Genomic DNA, 9,111 nt, shown 5'->3' with positions numbered 1-9,111 from the left:
CTTTTCAGCTGACTTACTAATCTAATAGCACGTACCTCAATATTTAAGTCCTGGGAAACTGAGCATTCTTAATAGAATGAAGAACAACTGTTTGATAAGCCAATCTCTGATGAGGTTTTAAATCTTCCAGTCTGTGCTTGTGTGACTGTCAAACATTTTTTTGTGGAAGCCTCCAAATGGTAGAAATTTGAGGGATTGATAGTGCTAGTCATGTTTACCCTTTATTCTTTTCCTGTAGAAATAGGAAAATACGACACAGTGTTGCACAAAAAGATCAAAAAAAGTCTTCAGTCCACTGCATGAGAGGTCAATTGTCAGGTTAAATAAGCTGTGATGCTGGATAGAGAATATACTCCTTCACTATTGCAAATTCCTTGATCTCAGTCTTTGCTCTTTAATGCTCTTTTGAATTTGAGGAAGGGAAAGATTACATTCTAAGGTGAAGTATTTTGAGTTGTTTGTTCTTTGACGTTGTTGTAATAATGTTGTCTTTATTTGTTTTTTTGGACCTTAAAGAGAGAATCTTTAGCCATGAAATGAAAACTGGAATGTGTCCTAACTGTGCATTCTTTGTAATCTCACATACTGTTTAGATAAATAACCCACAGATATGGTAGGCTATTGAGGGGAAGGGATGGGTGTGGGGAGGTAGGGCAGGGAGAGATGTGGCTGTGAGGATAAAGCAGTGCTGGATAAAGGCAACCAAGAAGGAGCTCAAGACTGTAAGTATAGTTTGAGACCTTGCAATGGTCCGTGCGTCTTCTGTATTGAAACTGACTTCCAGTTTCCATAAGAGCAGTTGTGTTCTTAACCTCAGTTACTAAGTCATGCACTGACATCCCTATATCTACTTAGAGGGATTACCCTGAAACAAAGGTGTTCCATCTAAGAAGTGATTTTGCTCCTGTTAAATTACAAGTGTATCTGACTTGGAAGAAGATAATTGCTGAGGCAAAAGATGCTACTGCCTTAGAAACTGATATATGGCAGTCTCTGATATTAAAGGATACTATAGATACAGTGTCTTATATAAAAAGTTGTTTAGGCACTGCATTTCAGCCAACTGACAACAGCATTATTTCTGCTGCAATTTTACAACCGAAGAAGAAATAGTAATATGAGAAAAGTCTTTTAACTTCGTGATTAGAATTGGTTGCTTTGCCATCCTAGTGAATGCTGTAGGATGCAGTGTTCCTGGGAATCAGTGGCTGATAACATCTTCTAGGCAGGGAGCTCCCCACCCCTTTGAAAGTGCTTATAGCCAGCTTCCAGTAAACTTCTAATGCTATTGAAATTACTTTGCATCTAAATTGAAATCTATTTTATGTGAACAAGGTAGTTTGGTAGGCTAGTGACAGCATACTTGTGAACATATTGTAGCCTGCCTGCCTCAAACACACAATTAATTACAGGACAACTGTGTTAAACCTCCTTTCTACCATAAAAAGAATTTAAGTGAGGAACCAAGTAAATAAAATAGCTGATATCATGTATGTCCACTAAATGTTCTGCAAAATATTTTACATTTTATAACTTGCTAAGTAGGGAAGAAATTGTTACATTTTATTAGTCTGTTGCAGTACTTTAAATCAGGTCTCAGGATAGCTATAATAAGTTATTTTTAGGGCTTATTGTCTGCAGAATCTGAAATTGGTTATAGTCCTTTTGGATATAAATAACTTAGAGTCACTATATAGGAAATGTACCTTGCAGACCAGGGGATTATTAAATCCTGTTTTGCTACTCATCCTGTTTTCTTTACTATTGTGAGTCAGAGTCAGCACCTAAAGCCCAAGGATTTATCAGTGTTTACAGCTGCTTGTTGAATCTCTTTGGTAGTTGTGCAACCCATAACCATCAGGTTAGGCTTATAGGCTGGAGCCTTGGAGACTCCTTACAGCGGGAAGAAAAATTCTGAAATTCACATAGAGAAAACAATATTGATTTGAAAGGTAGGAATAAGTTGGAAAGAAATGTAGTATAGATTAAGTAATGCTGCCTTAGAATGAACCAGTGAGAGAATTCATTGCCTTTGTCCAGAGTGGGGCTTAGTATTTGCTAGTCATATTTTGTTTAGGATTTGGTTTTTCTCTATCAAAATTCCCAGCACCTTTGGGAAAATAGATTGGCAACACTGAAGTGTCCAGGCTTTGCACAGAGGGATAATAACAGAGGAAAGGTGTGATGAGGATGTTAGACGACATAGACAGTTACTACAGAGAATTCAAGGTAAGAATTGTAATCAGTTTGTGTGTGTAATCAGTTTATAACGCAGGGGAGCCAAGAATGCAAAGAAGGTAGAACAAACAAGAGATGTAGAGTTGGTTGCATAGTAACTCTGCAATTGTTACTTCAGTGGAATTGATGGTGATTATTTTGTGATACTGGCTCCTTAGTTGAAGTATTTGTAATGTACTTTGAATTCCTACCATAAAATTCATGCATTGTATGTATGTATAATGCATTGTATTTCTCTCTATAACAATATGTTTACTACATCATTTGATGCAAGAATGTGAGAATGTCTGTTGCAGTGGCCCACAAGGTTTCATTAAAAATTGACATGTAAATATACTGTACCACCAAACAAGTATTTCTGCAAGTTATGGAAAATGCTGTTTACGAAGGCACTTTGCACCTGTGCTTAGTAGGTGGGCAGCAGGGATCAGCCATGCATTCAGGCCTTGGTAGCTGTTTCATTTTACACTCTCAAATACTAATTTAATAGCCTTCTGTGCTACTGTAAGACTTGTTCTTTTACTCTGATCCTTGTTTCTGGGAGTCTTGAGTATGCTCCACATATAGCACCCACATACAGATAGACAGAAATGTTTTTGTCAACATGAAATAGATCGCAGTGAACATGGAAGTCTTGCAAAAATGAAGAAAACTTTGCTAGTACTCCCATTCAAGCCCGTCAGACAGCATAGAGGAAAGAAAGTCTGAGATGTAGCAGTGTAGTCCTGTTGTTATAGCTGTGATGTCTCCTGACAAAGCTTTTAACACGGAAGTTGTTAATACCAGTAGTACTTGCCCTGCGGGATTTATTTCAGACCTCAAAATAAAAGAAACTATACAGACAGGAAAACAGTGTTAATATGACAGATGTCATCAGGCATGCTATGGTCAGTCACAAAACCCACACTTGACAGCTGTGGTCCCATAATGGGAGATGTTTGAGTAGATGGACCCAAAGGCCCTATTCTAAGCAAGGCTGGTAGCAGGTCATCATTAACCATCTGTCACTGTCATCCTTGGAGATAAAAGTAAGCAAAATCACCGAATCCAAGTGACTGTTACGTGAAAGAGCTGTTTTGGGATGACATCACTAAATCATAAAGTTCTTGCACACTTAAACACCCGAATTAATTTCACCTATGTAGTGTAACATACAAATAAACTTCATTCCAATCCTCAGATTTTTATTTTAACAAATAACACTGCACACTTCACTGATTTTTGTAAAATTTTGTCAAAATTTATACTGTCCAAATTAGGAGTTCATTGCAGTGCTTCCGTAGAGTCATGACTGGTAGCTCAGTGTACTTTATCATAACTTGAATTCTCCGATTTTTAATAAATTTACATTTTTGAAGTTCTCACCGATTTGAAAATGAATGTGAAATTTATTTTACACTTATGTAGTTTATATATTGAAGTCGCTGATGTAGCATGGGCCTGTATGAGTGTAATTTATTAAAGCATCTTTTTTTACTGCTCCAGATTGTGTATTTTTTGTCTGCTGCTGATTAGACCTGATGGCTTTGAGGTTCCAGGCTTTATATTCAATGAAAGTAAAGTACATAATAAATCAGGAAAACTTAACCTAGAAAGAAAACACTGCACTCTGGACTCCTCTATACAGTCCAGTGCTGTCACTCAAAATTTAAGGAGTAGATGTGTTAGACTAAATATCAGAAACTGCTTTCAGTTCAGCAAGTTTATTAAATGTCATTAAATGGTTAGTATTGTAAGGAAGAAAATATAGCTACAGGTAACATTCATCATTAATTCTGCAACATCTCAGAGTACACTGTAGGAAGAGACCCACTAATTTGAGATGTGTGAAATGCCAGAACTTGATTGTTTTTCCCTATTTAATGAAGACTGATAAATAATGAGAAGTTGAAGAACTGATAAAGAACAAGAAGGCTGCTCATCTGACAATAAATTGGGTTTGCATCAGTACTCATTTTAGTGTATAGTGTAGCATAAAGGACTGCTTTAGAAAAAATAACTAAAGAAATATAGATGCATTTGTTTCAGAAATATTAGCATTCTAAGTGCAGCGTTCTTTCTGCAAAGAACTTGTCACAGGTGTGGTTTTATAATAACATTTAAGCAGGAGCTGTTGCTGTCATTTGGACTTAGAAGAGTTAAATTCTAAGTTCTAATTCAAGATATGTGTCTGTCCTATTTCTCACATCTTGTTTTGATAATAAGTTGGATCTTAAGTCATGATTTCAACTTTTTACCCTTGTGCTTCTGCTTTTAGGGGAAAATACTCACTTTTGACTTATATATATTCCACGTCTTAAATGCCTCTGTGCTTTGTTAAGAAATCCCATTGCAGGCATTGCCAGCTGGTTTTTCTTGTGGTGAGAGTGTGGGAGGTTACAATTTATAGATTGATGGTGTTGAAGAGGCCAATAGCTGATCCACACAATATTTTAGGAAAGCCAGTATGTGTACACCCATGCAACTGTCTCCCTGTCAATCACTAATTTTGGCCAAGTAGTTATTAGTTTACTGATGGGTTTAGTTACAATTACACTTAAAGATTATATAGTGCAGCTACTCACAAAAATGCTGGAATTTCTCAGTTCTTCTTTGCCCAAGAAGAAGGCAACAAACTGAAACATTTCATATCAGAAATGAGTAAGATATGAAACATTTCAGTTTGGAGTAATTCTGAAACTTTAGGAGGTCCTGATTTTTTGAGCAACTTCTTTACTGTTCTACCTCTTTAATGTTTTTCATTGGATCTTAATGAGAAAGTTGTTTCTTTTTAGGTAACTGTTTAATACTTGTTGAACTTTAGTAGAAGAACATCTTTTTCTAAAAGTTAAGTGGAAGTTAACCTGTATCTGTTGTATTTGCTGTCTTGCAAAGATTGAATTTTATAGCTCTTACAGTCAAAGCAGATAGAGGAATGAAGTAAACAAAAATATTCTCTGTAAGATGGATGAGTTAGACCTGAGACCATGTTTGTAATATGCAGAGTTTGTGATTTTCTTCGGACTAGAGTATTTTGAAGAGCCTTGTAAAAGCAGTCTTAAGATCTAATGATCTTAAGAGTAGTTTGGAAAATTTGAGGAAAACAGTCTGTTGTTTGAGGAGTGAAGTTTTATAATGTAATCTTTCTAATAAGTTTTGCTACAATTTTAGGAGAGAAGACTTTTTTTACAAATATGGAGGGAAATGTGTTTCTCTGAGGGAAAACTGAAACAATCTTGTAGCCAAGTACTAGGATTTCTTTTAAGATAGTATGAACAATGAAATACAATATGATAAAATACTGAAAACTAACCCAGTCAGAATGGCATAGTTAGATGGTCAGGGCTTTGAAGGAGATATTTTCAAGAACACAATTCCTGTTTTACAACAAACTAAGACTAGTTATGATCTATGAGCAACAGGAGTAGGTTTTAATAACACTAACTTTTCCAGACTTTATGCAGGACTCTGACTGCTTGTGCGTAAAGGTAAAAGAAATAAACCCCTCAAGACAAAAAGCAGTAAAATTAACTTCTGACTCTGTGGTGAACTGATGCTAGTAGAAGTATTGCCACTAAATTGAAAGCTTCCAAGTGACCAGCTTGAAAAGAAAATGTTTTCATAAGTCAGAGGTAGTGAAGGTTTCTTAGGCAGGAGAAAACCATGCAACATTGAAAAGGTATTAGGTCACATACTTCTCACAGAAATTTAAAAGGTTGTGTGTACAGAAAGGAAAGCAGCTCACACTTGGTACTGTTTAGCATTGCAACGTGTGTAGAATTAAATTGGTTACATGTTGATAAAGATATTGGATTTCATAATAGACAGACTTCTATAGTAGTTTTTCCATGGGGAGACTGGCTTTTAAAATAGACTGAGTTTGGTCTGTGACCACTGCTGGAATGCCTTTAGCTTTGCATTCTGTGTCAGGTCATCATAGGAAGAGAGACACACTTGATTGTGATGTGTAATAGTACACCGTCCTTAACGGTGCCTTTTCCAAGAGACTTTGCCTTTGGAGTATGATTTAAAAACTAATTTTTAGATTGTTTATCAGAAGTTTTTGATAGCTGCTTCACTTGGTTCCCCAGATAGTCAAAAATTAGTGTTATGCTTGCTCTTGTGTTCTGAAATTGATCTATGATTTAAACATACATTGCTTTGTAAAGAACTTTTTAGATAGCCTGTTCTGTTACAACTTGGAACTTACACACTTATATTCTTGTAAAGTCATTTAACATTTCCAAGTTACTTTGTGCATTGTAAGACCTGTAAGAATTGAAACAGGATCGGACAGCAATTTTAAAGTTTGTGAGCATTCAATTTGAAAATCCCTTCTGTGTACTGCAAGAAAAATGTGATCGGTATTTTAAGCAGGATATGACGAAAACCACCTTGCACTGGCACTTGATGTGAAAATTGTTAAATGGACTTGAATATTGATAATTTCATATTAATTTAATGAACTGAATGCCCTCTGTTTCTAGCCATTGAAAGTTTAATGCCCATAATATGTGAAATAGCCATGAAAGTCTATCATGTATCGTATGATTGGCAAGCATATATTGAACTAAAACACAATTCATTGCCTGATTGGGTCTTTTAGATCTATTAGATTAACTTTATCAATTTTTCAAATCATATATCTAACAGTTTTAGGATAAACGGCATCTAAAAATGGGGAGAGATCTACCTAACAGTGTTTCAGCTTTACGAGTGCTGTATTATTATTCAACATCAGGTCTAAAACCACTTCTTGAGTCACCTATTTCAAAAGTTTTTGTGTATTTGCAAACCAGTCTCATTTAGTGAATCGTGCATATGAAATCCTTTTTCTCTGAATAAAACAGAAAAATTATTATGATTTTAGAAGGAGAAATTTGCACTGCATAGGTTATAAGCAGAAGGAGACATGATACAAAATACAGCTACAAAAGTAATGCTCCTGCAATAATACTACAAAAAAAAAATACTTGTGCATTTCTAATTAGGTGGTAAAATGGCAAAGTCATAAAATGAATGAAGTAACTTACTTTGCCAAGTCAGATTTCACGGAAGAAATTTGCTGCAGCTGCATGATTCCTTAGAGGAATAAATGGAAATTTTTGAAATGCAAAATCCAACATGCTCGTATTTCATTAGGTTCCATTTGGCTGGTGTATTGGTGCAGTCTGCCTGTGGGGAGAGAGAACGCTTGCCTGTATTTGTGAAGAAGAGATGGAGAACTTGGTGGTACCTTCTTGGTGTCTCTTGTTAATGCCCTGCATTCAGTCCTGTGTGCTTGCATCATTTGTGCTGTGGCCTTTGATGTAAATGTATTTGCACCTGCTGGAGCACTTGTTTCCTGCATCCTTCATTGTTAGAAGCTGTTTTATTAGCATGAGATGTGAAGGATAATGTATTGTGGTATTCCTACTCGGCTTTTGCTGAAACTTCATTCACCCAGGCACTGACTTGTGGAAGAAGGCAGCTTAGACTTTTTCTTTGTCAAGAATTTCATAGGAGTGTTACTCAAACAAGGCTCCTGTGTTCAGTCTGTCTGTACTAATACTTGAGAGAATTTCAGAGTGTTCATGTGAGTTTTCACCATAGTACTATTATGACTGGCTAACAGGGGACAACAGTTGTTTGAGCAGGATAAATTCCCTGAGCTATCAACATCGGAACCTGTCTTGGTGTGACAAGAGATGCCTGCAAAACAACAAGACTGCTTCTAGCAGGCAGAGCCCAAACCTATAGAAGATATGCAGTCTGCATCTCTTCTATAGATTCCATAAGATGGTTGGGTGCAGCCTGCCATGAGCATGACGACTGTTTTACTTTGCAGATACCATTTGTTTCTAGACTTCTCTGTCACAAGTTAACTTTCCTGCTGTAGAGCAGTGAAACTGTCTGGGTGCAGTTTGAGTTTAGTCAATGTGGATCTTGGCTGTCATTTTTTTCTGGCTATAAAAATGACCAAGCATATATTTGCCATTTCTAGAAAATGCACATCTGACATTCTGAACTTTTAAAGAAAGACTAGGGTTTTTAACAATTAAAAAGATACTTGTGTTAGAGGAAAATGTATGGTTTTTCAAGTATGTCTTTGAGACACCTTCAGACTTTTCTCAAAGAATTTACTTCATCAAGCTAAGTCAATATGCTTACGTTTAAATTTTCCTTTAATTTCTATAGTGTATATTGAAGTGTAAATATACAGGGACAAAAAGGGCACACTAATGTGTTGAGATTCCTTTTGAAATATGATTGACCAAAAAACCCTGAATTTCTGATATTGAATACGCTGTGAACAAGTTTTGAATTCAGTGCTCTTGAACTGCTTTTAAAAGTGCACTGCTGAAGTTCATGCTGCAAGCTCTGGCATAATGCCTTCAAGGGAACTCCTTTCTTGTTGCTTTCTAGAACAGCTGGAAGCAGCAGTCCTGTGCAAGGGTCAGTGAAGCCTAGCTTATCATTAATCAAAAGTTAGCTTCCAGATGTGCTTTCTTGTACTTGAAACACAGGATAAAAAACGGCTGTATCCTATGTGTCTTAGGTGACGCTAACTTAAATGTGTTCTTGAAATGTTTCATGGAGTTCTTAGTAGAATAGCACTAGTTAAGAATCTGAACTGTTGATTCAACATTATTAAAATTCATCCTTGTAGGCTATACGTTGACTCTTACATTCTGGGGGGAATGGGGCTTGGGAGAGTGTCTTTGTTCTATATCAAATGCATCTCCCATGAATGTAACTTGACTTTTGATTATGGATAACTCTGATGTGGGAGGCTCTTCCACAGATGACCCCCTCATCTGTTTCAGCCTTTCATGGTAGAAAATAAGCTGTAGTACCATAGTACCTGTTTGTCTGCCTTCCCTCTGAATCCATGTGAGTGCGTGGATAACTTTG

The 9,111-nt window shown here is 36.4% G+C and overlaps 1 protein-coding gene across 6 annotated transcripts in view; it reads left to right on the top strand.

Annotated features, from left to right (window-relative positions):
* RALA (RAS like proto-oncogene A) overlaps nt 1-9,111 on the top strand; it is a 30,211-nt gene that overhangs the window by 1,516 nt on the left and 19,584 nt on the right. For 2 of the 6 annotated variants that reach the window (XM_088167778.1, XM_088167771.1), the window contains exon 2: nt 7,360-7,446. The exons of 2 other annotated variants lie outside the window; for them this stretch is intronic. The gene's annotated coding sequence lies outside the window, so the exon portion shown is untranslated. Of the gene's footprint in view, nt 1-7,359; nt 7,450-9,111 lie in introns of those variants that run through there. 2 more of the 6 variants (XM_088167775.1, XM_088167756.1) reach the window with 2 other exon arrangements.

Source organism: Sturnus vulgaris, chromosome 1 (genome assembly GCF_052056855.1).
Source record: "Sturnus vulgaris isolate bStuVul1 chromosome 1, bStuVul1.hap1, whole genome shotgun sequence".
Classification (NCBI taxonomy): domain Eukaryota; kingdom Metazoa; phylum Chordata; class Aves; order Passeriformes; family Sturnidae; genus Sturnus; species Sturnus vulgaris.
The sequence above is the reverse complement of the archived record's forward strand: the minus strand, read 5'-3'. Positions and strand labels throughout refer to the sequence as shown.